We start from the raw sequence: 23704 nt of genomic DNA, 5'->3' as shown, positions 1-23704 counted from the left end.
AAAATTAAAAATAGACCTACCCTATGACCCAGCAGTAGCACTGCTAGGAATTTACCCAAGGGCTACAGGAGTACTGATGCATAGGGGCACTTGTACCCCAATGTTTATATCAGCACTCTCAACAATAGCCAAATTATGGAAAGAGCCTAAATGTCCATCAACTGATGAATGGATAAAGAAATTGTGGTTTATATACACAATGGAGTACTACAGGGCAATGAGAAAGAATGAAATCTGGCCCTTTGTAGCAACGTGGATGGAACTGGAGAGTGTGATGCTAAGTGAAATAAGCCATACAGAGAAAGACAGATACCATATGTTTTCATTCTTATGTGGATCCTGAGAAACTTGACAGAAACCCATGGGGAAGGGGAAGGAAAGAAAAAAAAAAGAGGTTAGAGTGGGAGAGAGCCAAAGCATGAGAGACTCTTAAAAACTGAGAACAAACTGAGGGTTGATGGGGGGTGGGAGGGAGGGGAGGGTGGGTGATGGGTATTGGGGAGGGCACCTTTTGGCATGAGCACTGGGTGTTGTATGGAAACCATTTTGACAATAAATTTCATATATTGGAAAAAAAAAGATAAAAAAAAAGGAAGAATATCATATAATTCAATGGTAAATTGGGTACAAAACAGGCGGGCATTGAGGAAATAATTTGAATAGCCCATAAACATCAGAAGTATTTCAATTTAACCTCCAATAAAATAAATACATATACAATCAATTACATACTTTCATTGTTCCATATCAGATAGGGGAAGAGGGAAAATGGAGATAATATCCAGGGTTGGCAAGTATGTAGGAAAATGGAGACATTCAGGTATAAGTTGATAGGTGTCAAAGTTTATACAACCCACATGGATGATAGGATATATAAAGATTTAAAACCCATATGTCCTATGATCCTTTTAATATCAACTTACTCTATAGGGATAATTTGAAAGAATTCAGCTACACAGCCATGTTTATTGAAGAGTTGAGTATAATGGTGAAATAGTAGAAACAATCCAAATATCCAGAGAAAATGAAGTATGGAAGTAAAAGTTGGTGCATCCATACAATAGCATACAGGTTAAAGCTAATCCTATGGAATTATCATTCTATCGAATGGTTTTTCAGATTCCATTTAAAACCTATGTTACCCTTAAAAACGTATATATGTCTATATAATATTGTTGGGTGAAAAACAAGCATCTGATATTGTGGAGTCTAGAAAAATGTTCGACTTAAGCCTGATGGTGGTTTCTCTGGATCATGACAGATTTTGTTGTGATTCATTTGTTTTTCAGATTTTTGTTGTCTTTTGTATACCTTTATGTAATTTTGGATTTTGCACAGTGAAGATGCACTTGCTATCTTGTAAACAAACAAAAACTCCATCAAATTTAAAAGAATGTTGGTGAACATTTAAAAAAGAAAAAAACTTCAGATACCTCATTGCAAAGCAATGATACTGTTAAAATCATTTTGTGAACAAAACATTTCATTTACTTGGAACTATCTTAACAGGAAAAATGTTTAATTTTCTCCCAACAGAGTTCCTGTAATGCAAAGATTTTAAAGTAGAAACAATTGCTTCAAGTTATGAGTTGTACAAAGAATTGTGCTTTGAGCTGATAAGATTATTATATAATATAGAGTCATCCTTTCTTTCCCCCCACCCTAAATATTTCTACTAATATCATGGTGGAGAGGCCATTTTCTGATGGTCCAAATGTAATCACAATGAGGACCACTAGATTTAGTGATATAAGGAGGCAAAATATTACTGAGCTGAAACAAAGCATATTTCTATTAACTTCATTTTATAGTTAGGGAAAATCATACTCAGAAGTAAAGTGACTTGAGCAGAGTCACACAGCAAGTCAATGATAGCCCTGAGACTTATTCTGAAGCCATGATTTGTAAGTTGCTCTCTGATGTGTTTCTCCTAGAGTCTGTGGAGTTGCCTCGGGGGTCTCAGGGGTGGGGAGGGGTCCATGTAGATGGGATTCAACCAGAGCATTTCTGCCTTAGCCTATTTTATATATTGGGCTTCCAGCAAAGTCTGAAAATCAATCCACCAGGTCACACTCTTCCTTCTCAGCAATTTGCCCCTTGAATATGAACCAATCCACCAGTGATCCAGTCCAAGGCACTTTCAGACTGAGGCTCAGTGTTGTCATAAGTCCACAGCCTGATTTCCTCAGAATCCAGCCTAAAGGCTTAAGCTGGTTGGCCAAGGCCAGCCGATTGAATATTCCTTTTTTCTTAGTCTTTTCAAAGTCTTGCGTGGGAGGTCCTGCCTCTGGATATGCCACAGCTCATAGACCTTTAGGGAACATGTCTTATGTGCATACGTGGGTTGCATATGTAGGTGAATGATTCTATCTAAGGTATCTGAGAACAGGATAAATGCAGGCTCTGCCCCTGGTTACTGTTCAGCTGACATTTCAGCTGAAGTCACTGATGAAGTCATAGATAATCATATCCCCCTGCCCCATGCAGTCAGCATTTTTTAAAAGGATCGTGAGAGGTCAATAGATGAAGTGCCTACTGTGTGCCAGACGGTGGGCCACCAGAGTGTTAACCGGGAGGCATGCCTCACAAGTCTTCATTCATTTGTAGCAAAGAAAATGTCAGGCTCAATACCTTTTAGAAAAAGCTTGAAAAGAAGCAAAAGTGGAGAACGAACACACTCTTTGGTTGGAAGTGCTGGAAACTCACGGCCAGTAAACAGAGTCCTTAATGCATGGTACCTCTTAGAGTTGCTTTTTTAAGGTCATGTTCAAAGGTAGAGCATGTCATTTCTCTTTCCATTTATGGCAGGGGTCCGCCAACAGTGGCCTGTGGGCCAAATCCAGCCCCTGGCCTGTTTTTGTAAATAAAATGTTATTGGAAGGAAGCCATAGCCATTCATTTATATACTGTTTATGTCTGCTTTTGTGCTACAATGACTGAGTTTAAGAATTGTGACTGAAATGTATGGCCTGCAAAGCCCAAAATATTTACTATCTATAATATTTACTATCTGCAAGACTTTATAGAAAAAGTGTGCTGACCCCTGGTTTATTGTATTTTTCAGCTCACTTCAGCACTTTTTATTGAAATCTCCCCCTTTCCCAAAGCCCAGGAATGAATATTAATTCTATCGCTGGTTTTTTAAACTTTTGGCAAGTTGGCTATTTGTACACGTAAATATTCTGGCACAGTTTCTAGCACACATGAGCCCCTATGTATATATACCATAGTGATGGAATGATTTCTTGGGTTTCACACCCTTTTTATAAGGTTTGCCTGTGGCTGTGGGGTGGGGGCGGGTGTCAGGCCGTCTCTCAGCAAATTCCAATTCAGGGGAGAAAACAGGAGAGCTGTGTGGTCCAGGGGTCTGCTTCCCTTGCCGTTACCACTCGTGGACTCATTAAGGACTAGTTAGGGCTGGGGAGCAGGTGCCCAGACAAGAATGAATCTTTGACTTTATTGTATAGAAGCTCTGAGGTCTGAAAATATTAGGTTAAAGCAGACGTCTCAGGTGTATTTCCAACGTTGCAAAAACTCTAAAATGAGGCCCCCTTTCAACAGTGAAAACCAAAGAATCGACTTTATTTCCATTTTTGCCCTGTGTTGCAAGATAGTCTTGGTAAAGTAAGGTGCCCTTTCATGGTACTCATGCTGATCCTAAAGATTGCACATTTATAATTTTATTTCACTTGATCATGATTTTTCATGTATACACATATTTCCCTAATTTTTCATTTCACTTTATTTTTATTTCACTGTTTACATTTATGCTATACAGTCATTTCAAACAGTGGCAAGAAATGAGACATGAGTGCATACAAACAAATATTCAGATAAATAAATAAGCCTAGTGAAAAGTGTACACTTGCCCAAAGTAAGGTCAAGCAGCCTACAAATATGTTCAGGTTCTGCACTTTGGGAAAGAATTTCTTTGACTGTGTCCAGTAATTCTGGATATCTCATGTGAATCAGAAATTCTGATTGTCTGTTGCTGCCATTGTTGGGCTTCTTGAGGTCTTTAGGGGAAAACATGAAAAGTAGTTCTTTGCAATAAAAAGCGTGAGCACCACTCTATTAAAACACATCTTTCAGCCCCTGACCGTGGCCACATTGTGAACCTATTTTCCTTGGCACGGTCTGTGAACAGCTACTTTGCAAATGCATGCAGGTGAGTGACGGAATTCCTGGGAGGAGTGAGCCAAGGCTCATGGAGAATATTGGGAAGCTCATGGGTAATATTAAGATTTGGGGAAGAAGAGTGTGGATCTAAAAATTATACATGGAAGTGACTTTGGGAAACAGGTGTGGTATTCACAAAGATTGTGCCTAAGTGCTCCTTGGCCCTTAGCACTTTGCCCACCTTCATCTTCTGGGTTGTTGCTGTCATACCTTAGCCTAAATCGATTCCTTGTACCTTTGACGTGTCCCTCCTCCTGCCCCCTCATGACAACTTATCTACTTCTTAGAATTTTGGTCTTTGGGCCAATCTGATAAGTGATTCTGCACAAGTCATAAAGAAGTGTGTCCCGTTGGCATTAAACCAAGTCCTCTTATAGGGATCCACTCAGATGTACCTCTTGGGACACTTAGTCATTCTGACAACCAAATAAACTTGGGTGGGGTGAAAGTAAGAGTACAAAACCAGCCATCACAAGACCTGGGTTTTATTCCTATTCAGTCATTGATTATGTGGCTTTGAGCCCATCATTGACATTCTTTAAGTATCAGGTTGCTAATCTGTAAATATTGGCTTAGGAATCCGAGATGGATGGAGTTGCTATAAGCAACAGATGTATGCATACCAAAGTACCTTATAAACCCAGAAAACCTGCATAAAAATTATATACCAGTATTATAAATAATTACATCTTTAATTTTGTACATTGTGATAATCGATACAAGGCCATTGTGAAAAAGTGAAAGACAGTTAAAAATGATGTTTCAAGTGCAAGTCTGAGGGGTGTTCTATATTCTGGGAGACTGAGCAGGACTACCATTCTGCAAGGCTTTTAGCTAAATGTGGGGCTGATTATTGTATGGTTGCATTGGGTCCCAACTATTTGAACACTTTTCCCAAAGTATGAAGTGGAGCCAATGTTAAAATACACCCTCTATATGACATTTTTCAAGGCATTATCTTCAAATTATTTAATTTTCGTAATAATCTCAAAAAGACTAAATGAAAAGTCATGACATGAGGAAACTAAGACTTGCATATGGTAATTAACATTTTCTCTCCAGTATTCTTTCCAGCAAGTTCAGGATCACGTGGGTTAGCTTAGAGGCCAGTCCCTCCACGTAGTGAGTCTCCTGACCCGTCTTAGGCTTGCCAGTTCGGAAGTATCACACTCACAAATGACGCAAAGCTCAGAGTAATCGCTGAGGGTCAGATGGTGGGACCAGGAGTCAGAATAATATTAAAAGGCCAAATTAATAGTCCCAGAGTATAAGGGGTAATGTGAAAAGATGAATGCCATGTCTTTTACTTAGCTTTGAAAGATCAGTTGCTCAATAACAAGATTGAAAAAACTTGTTCACGTATGTGTGTGTTGGGGGATATCCTAAGAATTTAGATGGACAAAGTCAATAGAAACTGAAGGTGTGTTGTGATTGCTAAAAAGTTAAAAGGCTGTATTTATAGAAATAGATTGCTTAAATTAAAGGAGGTGATACCGCGCTGTTATCTGTATTGAGCAAACTCATATTAGCCGTATTGTATTCAGATCCAAACCACTATTATGTATAGCTGGTGGACTAGAGATCATCATCAAGGAATCAGAAATTCTACGAATTGAGGAGCAGTTCAAGTGGTTACATTTAGAAAAGGCGGAGGCAAGAATGCACTTGGTACTTTAGGGTATATGACTGATTCTCACAAGGAAGGATGTTCATTGATCAAATGGTAGAACAAAAGCCCATGAGGGAAAATGTTACAGATGCAGAATATGGCTCATACAGAGAAGAATTTTCTTTTCCAACTTTTAAAACAATGAAGTTTACTTTTACTGAAATTGAATAATATTTTCTCATTACAGAATTTTTATAACATATGAAAACAAAACTATAAAAAAGAATTTAAAAATCAGCCATGACCTTAGCATCTAGAGATTATTGCTATTAACACCAGGGTTGACTTTGTAAGAACAGTGCAGGGGCACCTGGGTGGCTCAGTTGGTTAAGCATCCAACTTAGGCTCAAGTCATGATCCCATGGCTCGTGAGTTCTATCCCCATCAGGCTGTCTGCTGTCAGCATGGAGCCTACTTTGGATGCTCTGTCCCCCTCTCAATCTGCCTTTCCTCTGCTTATGCACTATCTCTCAAATAAACATTTAAAAAAAGAAGAAGAACAATGTAAAGCTGAGGAGTTTTTCTTGGGGGTTATGGTAGTTTGAGCAGATAGACTAGGAAACATCTGAGGGACTATTCTACATGTTGAGATTCCATTCTTTATAATTCTATATAAAACAAGGTCAGGCTAATGCATGCTTCCCAGAAAGCTTATTTGCATCATTTCCACAGGACCGTCTATAGGTTGACCCAGGGTCAAGACAAGTGTTGAGCATTCCAGACCCTAGGTCATGATCAGTATTAGAAGAAGAGGGGAGAAGAGGGCAATTTTGTATCTTTCAAATCACACTTGGTGATAGCTAGTACCTGTCAACCTGATTATGTTATACAAACACCCAAGTTTAGAACCCTATAGCATCTTCTTGGCTTAAGGAAAAATTTCTCCCCTCCATCTTAGCATCAAAAGACTAGGAACTCCACGATGTCCCAGCCTTAGTGGACTGAGTATGGCACAGTTGGGTGTGGGTCCTGAAGTCAGAGCAGGCAAATGTCATGACCATCCAGGAAAGCACGGGAGGCCTCGGGAGAAGCTATAACTGGTGGACAACTTAACGGCCTGAACTATGACTACCAGAGGTAGCATTTAAGTGAGAGCCAGGGTGGAAAGCTAGCAGGAGCTAAAGTGGTAGCAAAAAACAATCACTCGAGGAAGATATCAGGGCAGACCAGTGAGATCCTGCAAAATGTGTTTTGCCAGCATTAGACTGGTTCCCCCTTCTCTCTCCCAATAATAGAGCTTTCTATCAGGATTCCAAATTCTAGTACTAATCTGTAAATAGCAGATATAAAGTGGGGAAATGTGATTTAGAGCAAGGATTGAAGAAAGGAGTCCTTGTGAGTGGAATTGGTTTCATATGGCATTCTAATGACACAGGAAAGTATGTGTGCGCCCCGTTGGCTTGTGTACCAAACAAGAGGCTGGCCTTTGATTAACTGAAGCTAACGCGGGTGCTGGGAGGTGGCGGGTACTGAATAGTCCCCCTGCCCCCAAGACACGCCAGCACCGACATGGAAACAGCAACAAAATCTCACTCCTCCCAATTCACACTTTTCAAACAGTAGATCAGCACACCAAATTCTAAAAGAAAAATAAAAGGGAAGACATTAGAAGAAGGGAAAGATTTAGTCTACATTTAAATTTTTTCTTCCAAGGCTTACGTAGAAATAATGACTCGGAAACGTCTTAGAGTTTCCATGGCATATTCGTGGCTTCGTTGGTCTTATTGTTGCTGTTTACTTATAAGCCACTCGGAGTCAAAGGTCCTAATAGCTGCTTCTCATTTTACTTTCATTTCCCCAGTCACTGGCGGGATCGGGATCAATAGTTAGATGCCCACTTAGAAGGGAAGGTAGTATTTACCGTGGTTCTCTGCGTCATCATGATCCACGGCCTCTTTTGAAGGCTGGGAGTGCACCCCGAGGCCTGTGATGGTGTCGGGGATACACAGAGGCACAGAATCGAAAAGCTTAGAGTCGCTGATTCAGTGGAGCTAGCAGTTTTAGAACTGTGGAGTCCTGGAATCCCAGATAGGGAAGGGCCACTGAAGGTCACGCCTCATCCACCCTGAGCCCCTTGCATGAAAAGGATTATGGTAGAAAGAGAGGGACGGCGAGTCTAGCCAAATTGCAGTAGCTAGCTCTACTGTACCAAGAGAGGTTTAATCCATTTCGCTTAAATTTAATTTATGACTACTTTGGATTGGTAACATTGTTGGTAACGAAAGCTTAAAATATGACTTAGTCTTTGATTCCAAATAATATCAGATTTCTTCATCCCGCAGAGTGGTGGGTTTATTTTTTGTTGTTGTTGAGCTTTGTTTTAAGGGCTAAATCAAAACATAGCCAGTCTTTTTTTTCTTTTTTTTTTTTTTAATACGTATCAGCTGAGGCTTCAGAACACTTCCAGTAGACTGTAATAATGAAGAGAAACGTTTAGCAAGGTAGACTACTTAGCAAGGCATTGGAAGCCACATGCCATTATAAAGAAGCACGTCTGGTTTGGCCGAAATCCTGCCTTTGTCTCCAGAGCTATTTTGCTGTAAATTTAGAACAGAAATACCCTTTCTGGAATAAAAATGTAGCTTTGTTGGCTACAAGTGCATGTTTGCTGCCTCACAATTTTAGAATTAGACGATGGACTTATTTAGTAGACATCGGAGGGCAAAAAGCAAAAGCCCATAATTTAAAACATTCCACTCCACCACAGTCCAAGAAAAACATGGACCGGTGAACAAAACCAGCAGTATTGTAATAAGAAAACAACTAGGTGCATTTTTTCCAAAACCTAAAAACCAGGAATCTAAATGTATGAGTTACTGGCTAAAAATTCCATTTTCATGTCTCAGTTTTGAGCTGGAAAAACAAGCTAGGCCCCGTTTTAAAAAATGCACAAGTTCTACTGCGGCCCGAGGTGTGGACAGCAGCCTCGCATCCATCTTTATACACTCAGGGGCACTTTTCTGTTGCCTGGAGGAATCCTGTGCTAAAAGGATTTTACTTTGCAAGGATTCATAGGCCTCCAGTCAGGCCTGCAGTGACTTCTGAGGCTCCCTCCCCACAAGTTATGTGGCAGTGCCGTTAAGGTATTTTATTTTACCCCTAAACACTTTGAATATCTGTTCGAGGTCCGTGGAGTTTTCCAGGGCAAATGATGTGGTAACTTTTAGTAATGCAGGTGGGCTCACCCAGGCTGAAAGGCAGGAGGGATTGGCATTTCTTCAGGAAGAGAGCGGAGGCCTCTGTTTGGAGACAATTACAAGCGTGAATCAACCAACCTGTGGCACAAATGGTTGTGTGTGTGTGTGTGAGAGAGAGAGAGACAGAGACAGAGAGACAGAGAGAGCTGGCACAAATGTCTGAAAAAGGCTACAAGTGACTCAGAAGCTCCCAAGAACACATAAAAAAGACAACAGTCAATCTACCAGAGAGCTAAGACTTGATTCTACAACTGGTCCTGGACTGGTAGACAACAGACAAGGCTGCAGCTTGTGAAGACAGAGTTCTGGCCCTAGGACAACACGAGACATGGTAACATAAAATGATGAGAGAGACGAATGTTTTGTGAACCAGGAAGAAGAAGAAAATAACTTTTTGAGAAGAGGAACTTTTCAGAAGGAGAACTTTTCCTCGTTGGTGGTTGGTTACCCACCGGCAAGTGCCTCAGGCAGCAGCTTGCAGGTAACCGGCGTGACGCCTGAGTGAACAGGTCTATCACTGGAGCATATGTGATGTCAGAAGAAAAGGAGTATGTGTAGGGAGTTTGAGCCTACAAATTAAAAAATCAGGATATCATAACAATCATAATTTATATTGCATCCACCCAAGAAAATCTCCTGCTTAAGAGTTTTGACAGAAGGAATGTGTGGGGACAACGGAAGTGAGGAGACTCATTGATGGGCTCTATTTACACATAGGCTGTCTCTTCTAATTCTTGCCTCCCTGCCCAGGGATCGAGTCAGGGTTATTTTTCTTCCCTTTGAATCTTTTCTTTTACCCTTTTGTGGAAGGTAAAAATGAGCAGGGCTAGTCACTTGCCATTTAAATAAGAGGGGGTTTATTACCTTTAACCAGTTGTTATGGCAAGAATGCCATACATGTCAGTGGTGGCTAAGTTCCCAGGTGTCCTGCTGGCTTTTCTGGCTCCCAGAGAATTCTTCTTCTGTCTGCACTGCCTACGTGTCTGGGGACTGGACCTCTGGAACACAGCCAGAAGAGAACCACACGCTGAGGCGCCGCTGTGGAGACGCAGGCACGTGCTTCCTGCCTCTGGCGACCCCTACCATTTTCTTCATCACTCAGTTATGGCTTCGTCAGAATTGAGTGTTGAGTGCAGAATAATGCCTCTTCCTCTGCTACTCACTGGCTGGTTCTCGCGTGGCTACACTCACTCATTTGCCTGTCTGCATGGCAGTCAAAGGGGAGGAAGACCACTACGGGTGAGAATTTAGGCAACTGATACCGTCTTGGGATACAACCTGATATCATAAGCATCAGGGGGACGTATCAGGGAGTTGATACAACATGTTCTCTCAAGACCTCACCAGTACGTCTTTTGTCTGAAGACCAACCGCAGCCATTTCTCTGGTTGAGAGCCAACCTATCAGGGCATAATGTGGGGCACATGCCATCCCAGGCATTAAGAAAGGTGTGTATCAAATATTTGAGGGCTTGAAACTATCCTGCTAGACTATTACAAACAGTGCCTTAATTTCTCTGCAGAGCTGTGAAAAGGCTTGACCACTTCCACAGAGCTTTACTAAAGCTGGAGACAAGAAAAGGGAAGTGCATCCAGACCATAAACTGGAAAACAGTCATATCTGGCCGACAAGCCATGGTTTGCTCACAGACCCTACCTATACCATCCTACCTCCAGACATGCCTTTTAGTGACAAAAGCCATTTCACCACTCACCTCCTAGCGCCTAGCATGAGACAGTCTATTATTTGTCAAATCTAGGTCCCCTAATGAAAGTGGGGGGGGGGAGCCCTCTCCACCTGCAGAAGGGTTCCTATTAACCATATGAGGACTTCGGCCTTTGCAGGATAACTGATGACTGGTAGACCATACTCATTGCCTGAGTTTCTAAGCTTCACTATAATAGCTTTGATCATATTCATGTCAAAGACGTACCCAGAGTAGTGAAGACAGAACAGATCTTTGCTTGAGGCAAATCGCTTCTTTCTGAGTCTGAGTGAATTGGACACAGGGCTGTGGGAGCACTTGTATTCTAAGGAGGCCACAACCTATTCTACAGAGATTATTTATCTGGATGCCTTAAGAAACTAACATTTTTGCATTTCACTTGTATACCTTTACTGTAAAGAATTAAATTGTAGTGTAGGGTCTCTCCATAGAGGTATTTTATATACAAATCCCATTTACTTTTTTTCCCATGAAGAAAATCTGTTAATTATTCCCATAGAAAAGATTATGGAAGTGACGTGTTCCAATTTACATAGCTATTAAGTATCTAAACCTAGGCCTGATGTTAATAGGCATGCATAGTCTACATAAAAAATTGCTGAAAAGGTAGCAAGGGGACTGTTCATTATTACTATGACTATTAAGCCTTGGTTATTATTATATTAATATACTGCCTTTTAGACTGTAAGCTTTATGAGGGCAAAGGTCAAGGTTCACTATATCCTAAGCGCCCAGCACAGTGTCTAATACAAAATAGGCATATGAATATTTATTGAATTGATGAGGGAACAAATATTTTGTCCAGCATACCAACCAATAAATTATATATTTTTGTAGTGTTGTTAATAATTATGGCCATACGTATTTCTATAGCACTTTAACTTTTCAAAGACTTTTCTTTTTCTCATTAAAGTTTGCCTGAGCACATTTAGCACAAAGTGAAAGTTAAGGGCCCAGACACTGGGAATACACATGGGTTTCCTAACCCTGCAATAAGACGATTCATTGTGATGGAGACAAACCTCACAAAATTGCTTCTGCAGCCTCTCTTTCTGGGCCATATGTTCCAGGTTCTCTGGAACATTCCTGGTTGCTATATCTATTCCATTGTCCCCATAAGGATATTCTTACTTGTCAACCATGTGTCCTGATTTTTCATTTAGGAAATATGGTCACCATATGCATGTTATAAAACTTGAGTCCCTAGACTAACTTCACTCTCTGTGCAGGTATTGCCAAAGCTCATATCCTGTTAAATTTTCTGCATGTGTTTCAAGGAAGTGCTGATTCCAGCTCTTTGCATTGATCATGACCAGATTCATTGAGTCTATTTAAATTAATAACTTAGTTTTCCATAGAAAGATGCTTTCAATGATTCATTAGAAAAAATGCATTTTTTCAAAACACATTTAAATGATTTCTCTAATGTAATCAATGTGTGCCTTTTATTCAATCTGAGTATTTTCTGGTTTTCTACAATAAAAGGTGATGATTCTGATAGGAATCCATGAAATAAAATATGCTATGACATTATGACAGATTTTTATTTTATACATTTTCCCAAATAACGTGGGCCAAGTCAAATGGAAATATTTTGATAAAGTTAATTATCTGATTCCAGGGATATCCTGGGTGAATTTTTGAGACAGAGCAGAGAAATCTCGGTGTGTAAAGTCAGAGCAGGCATTGTTTCCAGCTTGGGTACTAATACCAACTTATTCTGTGACTGGGCAAACTCGTCCACTCCTGGGGCTCAGTGTCCTCCCTTGTAAATTAAGTGACTTGGTCTGGGTCAGTGATTTTCTTCCTAAGCCCTGTGAGCCCAAGTCCTTGGAGGTCTAAGGCTCTGCCTGGGAAAACTTCCTCCCTTCCCCTTACTTCATCCAGAGCAATTTGGTACATATCAGTTATTTATACATACCAGTCCCTGTGTAAAATACTATTTGGGAAAAAAAAAAACTCTATAAAAAAATTTGATAGTCTTTTGGTGTCTAGATCTATGTTTCCACCTCGTTAAAATATTTCTGCGAGGTATATGGGGTCTACCTGGATGGAGAAGAGGCCTAGACATGTTTATAAGGGTTGGATATGATAAAAAATCTTTTAGTATAACCATCTGGAGAAAAGGAGGCAGTGGTTAAGAATATTGTCAGGCTGGAGTAGAGTAATGAGGTAATCACTGACTGACTTACAGACCTGTGAAGGGAGTACCAATGTGATCAAGGTAAAGTTTCAGCCTATGGTTATATCTCTGGTTCTAAGCATTGGTAAGAGAGAGAAATTGAGTTACTGGTCACATCATGGAAATAGACTTTCAAGTGCACCACAGATAGAGATATTTGTTGAGAGCTGGTCCTCCAGAACATGCACCACACTTTGATACGGTTTTATGCATGCAGGGATTGAATGGGTCTAATAGGGAAAGCTCCAGGAAACTGAGAGCACTCCATCACTGAGATGATCAGTCCTTGACTTCTCAAGGTCTAGGCACTAGTGTTTTTAATCAGGTCTCTCTCACTGAGGAAGTTTTGACCAAGACTGACAGAATATTTGTAGGACCAACCCCTCTATATAGTGGAGCCTGAAATTCACCTTGTTGCGCTCAGCCCCATTATTCAGTGGCCTAGAGGTCATTCAGGGTTCCATATGGCCTCTGAATTGCTGATTTACCACTATTCCTGATACACTGATCCATTCAAACTGGATTTCTTATTGCTATACTGACCTGCTGAGTAGATTTTCTTTGACAGAAACTCCAGCCTAATTCAAACTTGAGCTCACCACACCCATTTGAACATATAAAGGTCCTTTGGCATTTCCTTTAGAGTAGGGTCAGTCCTTTTTTCTTCTCTATCCTTTCAAGTATTACTGCAGAGGGTCCGATATATCTTGAGATAAGTCTGGCCGACTTATAACCATTAATCTCATGCTCAGATGCTCCGAAGGCAGCAAGATTTTGGCTGGAATCTTAAAGTTCTGCTTGTTCTAGAATTCTGTAAGTCTAGAGAAGGGCTCTTTCATGGGGCAGAACCAGGCAGGTGGAAGGGTCACTGAGAGTGCAGCTCAGTGTCAGCTCTGGCAGTTTTTCTAGGACACCAGCTGTAGTGATTCCAGAAGCCTGTCCAGCCCCCCTGGCCCCTGAGGGCCACTGTGGCTACTAGAGCCTGGAGTGAATTAAACTTTCCCTCACTTAATTCCTTTTTAGTTCTTGGCCCCACACATCGTGAGTCCATGGTGCTCACTTTCTCTCTATTAGTGTATATCTACTCTTATCCCTATTGTGGCTTTTTTCCAGGAAATTTTGATCTCTCTGAGGACCTCGAAGCCATTTCCAGGAGCTGAAGCCTAATTCAGAGGATAATTGGCCTCAAAAAGGTCCCTATGTCCCCTGGAGAAGGGTAGGCCAGAATTCTAGCATCTTAGCGATAATACCACATTACTTTGCCCTCTTTGCTCCAAGATTCTGTTCCCTGAAATAAAGTTTCACCAGCAGAGCCCATGGCAAGTTAGTTGATTTTCCCCGAATGTGCCATATCAAATCTCTCTCCCCAAGGAGAAGTGGTGTGACAGCCTCATTATGTGTTCTGACCTTCAGAGGTGCACACCGCTCCCAGCCCTGTCCCCCGCCCTGACCTTTACTTCCCTTCCATCTCTGTGGTTCAGACAAGAGCTGAGTGGGACAACACGTGAGGATACAGCATTGTCTCAGTACACAAGTATGTCTTGTTCTCCAATGGCAGATCCTTAAGAATAGGGTTGATATCCCCTTCCCTGTTCTAACCATCACAGTCTGGCTGAGCTCAGCACTGAACACACACACGGTTGACTGAGTGTGTGATAGCACAAACCTGTGTGCTTGTGCTGCTTCAAGAGCACTATTATTTCATTTGACCTTTTGTGATAACCATGGAAATCAGGAAAGGCTGAATTTGACTGGGAAGTTGAGATGGCTGGTCTTTCTGTCTTCATGTATTCTAGGGCCTCTCCCTCTCCAGCTGGCCTCTCCATTTGGTTTCTCCAAGTGTGCTTTCTAGCAGGTGGCAGCTCAGGACTCCTAAAAGTGCAAACACGGTCATCATATACTCTTAAAGGCCGGGCCTAGAAGTGGCACAGCATGGCGCTGCATTGTATTCATTAAAGGGAATCACAGACCAAGCCAGCTTCATTGTGGGAGGAGACCACACCAGGTCATGAATACTGGGAGGAATGGTTCATTGGGGAGGCCATCTTATCTTTGAAGACGAGCCACCATGAACTGTCATCAACTTCTTGGATTCAAGGCTCTTACTGCTGTTTTAGTATCACAATGTCTTGGCTAGTGAGAAGAATGGCCAGGTAATTTTAAATCAGCAACATAAGGCTCTCCCTCCTGAGTAATCCTAAAGTTTAGAAGGAGGAACTAATATTTCCCAAGAAGATCCTCTTAAATCAGAGTGATGCTCTATAGCCCTGAAGATAAAGATGACCTTAGGCATGTGTCCAGGTTAGCCTTTATGAAGAAGTAGGCCATATTGCCCCTTACGGATAGCATATTTTAATGCACAGCCAGAGATGAGATAATGGCAAATTAGGATCTGTGTAGGCCTTTACTTATAGCCCTCCTGTTAGCCCCAAAGCAATGACCGTTAGAGGCATATGGTATATAAAAAAAGCAGGAGCATTCCAATGACACAGGCCTTGGTTTGGTTCCTTGTATCACCACTAAATGGCTTTGGGCACTATAGTCCTTGCTTCAGAGTAGCAATTTAATAAACGTTAGATTTTCTTTTGATCAGGTACGTCTGTGCCTTAACATAAACAACAACAAACAATTAGAGAGACTACACAATGAGTCAGGTAATGTTGTGGTTGCCGGGAATATTTTTACTTGATGGCTGGAGGATGTAGGGGGTAAAGGCCAGGGAGAAGTAGAGAATTACTCATGTACCTATTTGTGGCCCTGGGAAGCCAGCTAGATGGTGAAGTCATTCACTGGATTAAGGCATACAGCAGGAGGAGACCGTTTCTCCCCTCTTGTAGGATTTCCTGATTATTATAACACCATCTCTGAAACATTAACTCTGTTCCTTTGAAATCACGTTCTAGCATAGAAGTGGATGCATCAGCATTCACTGGGTGAGGCTCACATTACACAGAAACAAAAGAAACTTCTGTTTGGAAGTCACTGAGATTTTAGGTTGTTACCATGGTCTTACCCAGTGAAAGCTGACTAATGCAGAAACTACTACCAGAAGTGAGGTGTTACCGTAACAAAACAAAATGAAACAAAAACAACCAGATTACGTGGCACTAGCTCATAGTCAAGCAGCAGGCAGGGAGGACACTATTTTTGAAGCTGGCAACAAAGTGACTCATGTTAGGCAGTGGCTCAACATTTGGTAAAACTATTTCCTGGGATAACTTCGAAGACAGATAATTTACCTAATGATGCTGTGGCTTTAGGAGAAGAGTTTGGCAAACAGAATGAGACTTGCGTGGCTTGCTTGCTCTTAGCTGCATGTGACAAGAGACTGTAAGAAAGAAATGAGTCCAGAAGTGCTTGTCCAGTTTTCAAGCAGTAATAAAAGGGAAAAGAGAGAATCAGGAACTTTCAGGACTTGTAGGATATAACTGATTCTCATCTACAACCCATAAAAGTTAAACTGAAAAATATGTTGAGCAAAAAGGCTAATTGTATTTTGGCCTCAAGGCAAAGTTCAAATCAAGGGTGTAAACTCCACACCCTTTGTTAAAACCTTTAAATGAATTAAGGCGGTGGCTCAGCAAATTATTTAAAAAAAATGTTTTTTTAATGTTTATTTATTTTTGAGAGAGAGAGACAGAGTGCAAGCAGGGGAGGGGCAGAGAGAGGGAGACACAGAATCCGAAGCAGGCTCCAGGCTCTGAGCTGTCAGCACAGAGCCCGATGCAGGGCTCGGGCTCACAAACCGTGAGATCATGGCCTGAGCAGAAGCCGGATGCTCAACCGACTGAGCCACTCAGGTGCCCCTCAGCAAATTATTTAAATTGGACAAAATAGTTAATGGAAAGGAAACTAAGGGTTTGCGCTCTCATGAAAGCATGGCAAGTTTGAAGTACTTCTAATTAATTCTGGAAAGAGAGGCATATCTTGAACAGAATTCTGAGTATGGCTGTTGACATATAAATTTGGTTGGTGAAAATGCCAATAATGTTTTTGAGAGATTATTACTTCCAAAAGAGCTACAAGCATGAATTAAGAGACTATAACTATTATAGATACAAAATAGATTTGGGGCCTCCAAATTTCTGCCACTCAGCTCCGAAGGACAGAGTATTCTCTAGTGTCTTCTACACATGTGCCTAAAGAGGATAATGGAAAAGAAATTATCAAAGTATGGAGCAAAGAGCCATGGAGAACAATACTGGCACCCAGGGAGCCCTGGTATCTGATCAAAGAATATTTCCTACTCCTGGGTATGGATTTATAGGATTTGTCCAGTCATATTTCAAAATTGCTATGGACCAATGACCACTTAGTACTTCTGTTTTCCCATTCTTCTTTAGAAGTGGGAGAGTTCATTGATGTTATCCTGGCCCCCTTCCACCAATTCCTGTTGAGTTTAAGAAAGAAAAGATAGCTGTCTTTTGGTTGTCTCTGGATTAAGAAGAGCCCAGCCACATTTTAATCATCTTTGGTGTAGAGACAATTATGAGAACTCAGACTTTTGACTTATTGTCATTAGCCTTTTGGCCTTTCCTTTAAGGAGTAGGTCTATTTTGTGTGCAGAAGGAAGGAAAGCAAATAGTTTTGAGCAGGGTACTTATTGTGGAATCTTGTTTTATAGTTCCCAACTTCTTCTTCCTCCTTTCCAACAAGATTATATATCTCTACCTCTTGCCATGTGCTTTGCAGAGCATTCCTAGGGGGTGAGTGTAGTTCCTTACCCTTATTCCATTTAGTCATATAATTTCTGATTAATGAAATAGGAGTGAAATTGTCATGTGCCATGTGTGAACAGAAACTTTAAGAATCAATGCATGTGGCCTCTAGCTCTCTTGATCTTTTTTCTTTGTCATGATACCAATATAGAAGGTGTTTTTCCAGTCTGGTTTCTAGGATAAGGAAGCCTTTTTTTTTTTTTTTCTCCCCAGAATGCAGACAATCTACAGTCCACATGTAGTATGAATAAGAAATAAATATCTTTTGAGGGGCGCCTGGGTGGCTCAGTTGGTTAAGTGTCTGACTTCGGCTCAGGTCATGATCTCACAGTTCGTGAGTTTGAGCCCCATGCTGAGCTCTGTGCTGACAGCTCAGGGCCTGGAGTCTGCTTCATATCTGTGTCTCCTCCTCTCTCTGTCTTTCCCATGCTTATGCTCTGTCTCTCAATAATAAATAAACGTTAAAGAAAAAAAGAAATATCTTTTGGAAGAAGCCTCTGAAATTTGGGGATTTTTGTTATTGTAAGCTTGCTGCCATCACATAGCTGACTGATACATCTTGATATTGGACTAGTGGCCCTGTGGGGCCCAGGGTGGTCCTCTCTCAGATCTCTGGGTTACAACTCTAGAATTTCACTAGTTTTTGATAGTTTTATTAATCACAGTTTACCTCCTGCCTTTCAAAATTCAAGCAAATGAGGGATACTTTTTTTTTCTGAGGATATCATCATAATTTGACTATAAGCAATGTATTACAGTATGAGAGTACACAAAATACAAAAGGAGTAGTGTTAATGGAGTGACATAAAAACTTTATTTCACATATGTGAAATAGATATGAATAGATATGAAATAGATATGAGTCTATCTGCTAATTATATAACATTTTAGAAGTGCAAGAAAGTATAAAGAAAATATTATCCACTGTGTAATATTACTCTATTTAAATTTTTTTCTTTTTAAATAAGTCAAACTTTAAAAAAATTGCAACTATAATATAAATAATTCTACATACCCTTATCTCAGATGCCCTAAATGTTTACATCTTATCACATATATGTCATCATTCTTGGCATGTATCTTTGCCTGTCATTACCTTTTTTTTCAGAGTGAATTTAGAGTGAGTTGGAGACGTGATGTCTTTTTATTCCTGAATACTTAAGGATGTATTTCCTTTAAAAAAGGATAATATCTTCCATAACAAAGGTTAATTTAGCAAAATTAGGAAATTAAACTTGGTACAATGCTATTGTCTAATCTATAGACCTCAACCAAATATCTCTAATGATCTCAACAATGTCTTTTATGACAAAAGAAAGAAACCCTGCTGTTGGATCTAATCTATGATCATGAATTACATCTACTCCTCATGCCTCTTTGGTCTCCTTGAAATTGGAAGAGTTAGTTCCTCAGTCTTTTTATTATCTTTCTTTTATTATCTTGACACTTCTGAAGACTCCTGGTCAGTTTTGTACACCATCTCTCAAATTGGTGTGACTTTTTTCCCCCTGTGATGGAATTCAAATTATGTAGTTCTGGCATGAACATCAGAGAAGTAAAATAGTGACCTTCTCATCACATTATATCAGCCACGGGATGTAGATTTGTCCCCTTACTAAAAATGTTAACTTAGATAACTTGACTAAGGTGGTATCTACAGGTTTCATTTTGTAAAGTTACTCTTTCCCACTTTGAAATTAATAAGGGTTTGGAGAGAAGATACTTTGAGACAAGGTAGATGTTTTGTTCCTCACTAAAATTTTACCTGATAAAGTTTTAGCATATATTAATAATTCTTACTTGACTCATGTATTATTATGGTTGTCAGATAGTGACTTTATAATTTTATGATCATTCATTTGTTGAAATTCTACTATAAAAATAACTTTTCTATTTTCTTCAGTTTTTTAATTAAATTGATTAATACATTTCCCCCCCTACATTTTTTTAAACTTGAAATTATACTATGCTGAACTTAATTAATTTCAGTATAAGCTCATGGATTCTTATTTTATTCTGTGGGTTATAAACCATTACTATTATTTTTTCAGATATTCAAACTGTCCTAGATTTGGCCAGTGGGATTCACATGAAACTGGTTTCTGTGCCCTTTTGACACACCCCTGTCATTTTTTTGAGCACTTACATACTGTTGGGGACAAGATGATATCTCAAGCACATCTTACATTTTCCCAGTTTCATCCCTGGAATCAGCCATTTATCTAAGGATTCCTGGTTCCTTCCAGTGGGGTATGGTATTTGGAAACCAAGATCTGGATGCTAGGTATTCCTGTTGCTACCAAGGAAGATATTATTTCAACATTTAATATTTAATTTAACATTTTGGTATTTCTTTTTGCAATTTTTTCTTGTATGTTATTTTTAAACACTTGAAATTGAACCATGCTGAAATTTTTATTCCTGATTTTTCATTTTAATGGTATAACATGAGTATTTTATGGTTCTTCAAAACAACTTTTTAGATGATTAAATAATTTTGTAAGCGGACACTGCCAAAAATTACTTTTGCACTTGGCATCATTGGGAAATTAAGTTATTTTCAATTTACTTTTGTAATTCACAATGAGTAATAATGATTACATTTGTTTTTAAGATGCTTTCACAAGCAGTCTCTATTTTAATTATCAAAACAATCCCACAAGCTAGGCATTATGATGCCCTTTTATAGTGGAAGATTTTGAGACTATGTGGCTCAGAGATACTCCATGATCCCATGCTCATTGGAGTCAGAATGAAGCCCAGTTCCCTCTGGTTGACTTATATCGCCAATCACCAGCTTATGTGTATGCATTTGTCTTACTAACTTAAATCTAAAGCTACCTGATGGCAAAGGCTGTGTTTTAATGTCATCGTGTCCCCAAAATTTTAGTACACCACAGATACTCAATAGAAATTTATCACTTAGTTCAGAAAAGTCTGAAAAGTCTTTGGCCCAAGCAAATTTTTGGGAAGCTTTTTCACTGGAAATTACTTATTAAAGCGCATCTCCCTCCTTTTCGGACATTGGTGACCAGACATCTTATTTATGGCAATTCTTTGCAGGGGTTGTCATCAGCAAGGGAGGGAGAGAAGAGCAATCTGTTTGGATAAGGAGGGGTAAACCCAATAAATTTGCCAGCTGCATTTGCTATCTTAGCAGCAAAACAAGTCCTCCCACAACTGCCTTTAACTGTAACAGAAGATAGAGGACATGATAATAAACTATCCCATGGTAGGGATCCTTATCTGCCACAGATTATGAGCCCAGATATCACATGGGGACAAATGTGTAATTAATGATATTGTTCCAATTAGGGCCTGGCTTAGCTGAAAATTAAAAGCACAAAATCAAAATCCCTCCATCCTTAGCCACTTCCTTGCAGACTTCCGGACCAAGAGGCTTTTTGATGTTGATTGTCTCCTTGCAGCTTTCAGTTGAGGACAAGCCAAATTGCACCACTTGTGCTAATTATCCCTCTCCTGAGATTGCAGATTCCTAGTTAATGGGGAATCAGTCCAAACTCCTTACTGATTTTCCAAGGTGGTCGCTCTGTGCTGGGGACCTGGGCCAGCATAGACCTCAGCTTCCACTGGCTTGAATATTTCCTCCTGGGTCCATTTACCAGGAAAGTGAAGGACTTTAGGACTTTGAAGAAAGAGTGGGAATAATAGGTGCTCCTACAGGGAAAGATAACCTATCTCCTCCTCTGGATCCCCTAACTCAGCCCATGGCTTTGCCATCTTCCTGTCTTCCTCCACCATACCCTTACATACAGGCCCCCAACATCTAAGTACATATCAATCCCTGTTGTTTGTGCTGTTTAAATGTTTCCCATGTCTTACTTCACCTGTCCTCACTGCCATTGCATTTACTTCATTGAGGCTCCAATCATTCAGGTGACAGGACGTAGAGCTGGTATTTGAACTCAGAATTCAGGTGCCAAGTCTCATACGTTTTGCAATCTGGTGTGTGTTTTATTTAGTTCACTAGTTTAATTGCAGCAAGCTAGAGCAGGATTTAAAATGGAAAATACTGAGCTGAAATATTTTTATAAGTCATGTTCTTGGTGGGAAGGCATAAGGAACAACTACCCTCCTGATTATGGTTACGGTCATATTGTTGCCATTGGTAAATTTTCTATAGGACCTCATAGCAAAGTGAGAAAGAGATTGTGCTGGTTCTTTCCACTGGCTCCACTGTAACCTCTACCAGTCCGTGCCCAGGAGGCTAACTTGTTTGCATTGCTTTGCTCAGATTCTCTTGCTCCCCAGCTGTGGTTGGGTTTGGCCTATGGAAAGCACCAGCAGGAGAATGCTACATGGGACCTGGCTCCATTTCTACCAGAGAACTTTGTATGGTTATATCCCTTTATGAAGGGTAGAGCTCCTATCAAGTGACCCTCTTTGACAGCTGTAGCTCTCTCTTTTCACTCCCCTAAACACTACCTAACTTGTTCTTTCAGACCAAGGAGTGGCCGTGGCTCCCACCGTTGCTAGCCCTGGGGTGCTGCACACTCCTTGTTAGTTTCCTTTGATCCTTCCCACACCTCTATAAATAGTTCCTTCATTAAATTTCCTTTATTACCTGTTTGAGTGTGCCATTTCTTTGCTGCGTGACCATGATTTAGGGCTTTGAGTAACTCAGACCCAGTCACAAGGAGTAGAAGTACACGGACAAAGATATGGTGTGCTTGATTCTAATCAAATTCTGAGCCCTTAATATGGAAATCAAGAGCTTCTACTAGGTAAAATTACCCTATTAACTGATGATAATAAGAGTATCAAGCTTTTACTATACTTTTATCATGCGCCCGACACTGTTCTAACCATTTAATATGTATTAACTTGTTCTATCCTCACATCTTGTAAGATAGGTACTATTTTTGTCACTATCTTCTAGATGAGGAAACTGAGATATAGAATGGTTGAAGATCTTGCTTAAGGCCTTGCACTTTAGTGTGTCAGTCAAAACTAGACAGTCTGGTTCCAAGTCCTTGATTTCTACACTAGACGTGTCCAGATGGACAGAAAGTCAGTGCCAATGGATACATAATGAGAATGCATTTAATTGCCCAAATTATACAATCATCTGAATGTAACTTTTGAAGGTAAAATCCATAATGCTTGAAAACTGTTTTTAACTTTGGTATTTCTAACATAAATGCTAACACCCAGTAGTGCCATTTTTAGAAACCTATAATTTATTTAGGCAGATGGAAATGGATATTGTGTATTGATTTGAATGTTAAACACTATTTAGACAGTGCAGTGCTATGAAAAGGACCCAGATGTGGGGTCTCCCCATTTGTTAGCTGGACCACCTTGGGTAAGTCACTTAATTCTCTTGGAAATTTGCTTCTTGTCTCAGGTTTACTAGGTCTCTAGCCCAGCCCTCATCTGATGGACACGGTCATTCTCAACATGACCGCCATGAACACAACATCAACAACTAACATTTGCTTACTGGTGTGATTTATAATGCCCAGACATATGTGTTTATTTATCATATTTCAAACAAGAAGACATTCTGCCTTGGGTTGAATACTTACTGGGATTAGGATCTTGTTACCTTCTCAGGAGGCCAGTCTTGAAGGGTGGCCTGACTACTTACAGGGCAGTTAAAACACCTGCAGGAAGTCCAGGTAAATACGGTGTTATAGTTGAGAAGGAGAACAAAGAGGCTTTAACTGTTGGTGAAGTTTTAGGAGGTGAGATGTGACAGGTTGAAGGACACAAAGGATGCTTTAGGATAAAGTCTCCAGGAGACCCCCTTGAACTGAAGACCTGTTACCTGCAAGGGGTTTTGTGATTGCCTGGATCACTGTTCCCTGACTTTCTCCTCTACCCCTTCTTACTTTTGTTCATGCCATGCAATTTGCCTAAAATGACCTCAGCCTGTCCAGTGAAACCCTCAAGGACAGATAAAACCTCTGAAGCCCCAGAAATTCAACCAGAGACATCTCTCTCCCTCCAGAACTCTGTGTGTTCTGTTTGGACATCGTTCATGGCATTTGTGTACGTGTGCCGTTATTA

The 23704-nt window shown here is 40.3% G+C and overlaps 2 long non-coding RNA genes across 3 annotated transcripts in view; one reads left to right on the top strand and one right to left on the bottom strand.

The window, feature by feature from the left end:
• Positions 1–23704, top strand: part of LOC122231402 — a 154439-nt gene that overhangs the window by 111667 nt on the left and 19068 nt on the right. The gene's annotated exons all lie outside the window — the stretch shown is intronic.
• Positions 8309–13714, bottom strand: LOC122231403. Its single transcript, XR_006208628.1, has 3 exons — positions 13497–13714; positions 9910–10248; positions 8309–9087 (listed from the first exon to the last, which is right to left on the bottom strand). It is a non-coding gene; the product is annotated as an uncharacterized LOC122231403 (long non-coding RNA).

Source organism: Panthera tigris, chromosome D1 (genome assembly GCF_018350195.1).
Source record: "Panthera tigris isolate Pti1 chromosome D1, P.tigris_Pti1_mat1.1, whole genome shotgun sequence".
Classification (NCBI taxonomy): Eukaryota; Metazoa; Chordata; class Mammalia; order Carnivora; family Felidae; genus Panthera; species Panthera tigris.
The sequence above is the reverse complement of the archived record's forward strand: the minus strand, read 5'-3'. Positions and strand labels throughout refer to the sequence as shown.